Raw genomic sequence first — 1,187 nt, 5'->3', positions numbered from 1 at the left:
TTATTGGAGATAGGAGTCTCACGGTCTCTCCTGCCCCGGCTGGCTTTGAACCGCGATCCTCAGATCTCAGCCTCCTGAGTAGCTAGGATTACAGGTGTGAGCCACCAGCGCCTGGCTTCACGACAATTCTTTTGAATTTAATTTTTGTGGAATTGTCTAGTTTAAGAAAATCAATTACACTTTATGTATAAAAAATGTTCTGTGCTCAATTCAGTAGCACATACACTAACATTGGAACAATAAAGAGAAGAATAGCCCCTGAATGAGGATGACACTCAACTTCGTGAAGCATTCTAGATTTTTAAAAGAACAGATGCTGGAAGGGATGTGGACAGAAGGGAACCTTAATGCATTGTTGTTGGGAGTTTAAACTTGTTCAAAGACTTTGGAAAGTAGTATGGCGGTTCCTCAAAAGACTATAATAGAGCGCCCCTAAGTCCCAGCAATCCCATTTTGGGCATTCACCCAAATGATCACAAACAAGACCATACTAAAACTACCAGCAAAACTATGTTCATTGCAGCATTATTTACCAAAGCTAAGATACAGAACAAAACCCGAGGCCCCACAGTAAACGAATGGATCAAGAAAATGTGTGTGTGTGTGTGTGTGTGTGTGTGTGTGTGTGTGTGTGTGTGTGTGTGTTTGTGTGTGTGTGTGTGTACTGGAATTCTATGCCTCCATCAGAAAGAATGACATCACCCAGTTTGTTAGGAAATGGAAAGACATGGAAAAAATTATATTAAGTGAATTAAGCCAGGCCCAAAGAAGTGAAGTAAGCCAGGCCCAAAGAAAGATAAGTCCCATTGTTTCCTTAATTGCAATAACTAGTATGTGTCTGCTACAAGCAGAAAACATCATATAAGTTGATGTTAGGCAAAATGAACCCCAAGATAAGGATTCAAATGGTTTTTATTTCTTGCGATTGTTTCTAAGATATTTATAAGATGAATTCTTTGTTGCTTTGTATGTTCCTCCTGCAAGCTAAAGCCCCTGATTTCACTGTGTTTAATGTTGGTATACTTTGTGCAGTGGAAGGGAAACACAAATCATTTAAAAAGGGATGCAGGTGGACCCATTGCAACAATGAGATGAACAAGTCGTTATGTCAAAAAATGATTTTGGCTGGGTGTTGAGGGATGTGGACAGTGAGGGGGGGGATGGGGGGGAGGGGTTGGTGGGTGTGG

General features: G+C 40.9%; 1 non-coding gene across 1 annotated transcript; it reads left to right on the top strand.

The window, feature by feature from the left end:
* The first annotated feature begins 201 nt into the window (after positions 1-201).
* Positions 202-303, top strand: LOC122126529. The gene has a single exon (XR_006150961.1). It is a non-coding gene; the product is annotated as a U6 spliceosomal RNA (small nuclear RNA).
* Positions 304-1,187: the final 884 nt, after the last annotated feature.

The sequence above is a fragment of the Dipodomys spectabilis genome, unplaced genomic scaffold, assembly GCF_019054845.1.
Source record: "Dipodomys spectabilis isolate Male_0828 unplaced genomic scaffold, ASM1905484v1 ptg000282l, whole genome shotgun sequence".
Taxonomy (NCBI): domain Eukaryota; kingdom Metazoa; phylum Chordata; class Mammalia; order Rodentia; family Heteromyidae; genus Dipodomys; species Dipodomys spectabilis.
Note: the sequence above shows the minus strand (reverse complement) of the source record. Positions and strands in the feature narration are given on the sequence as shown.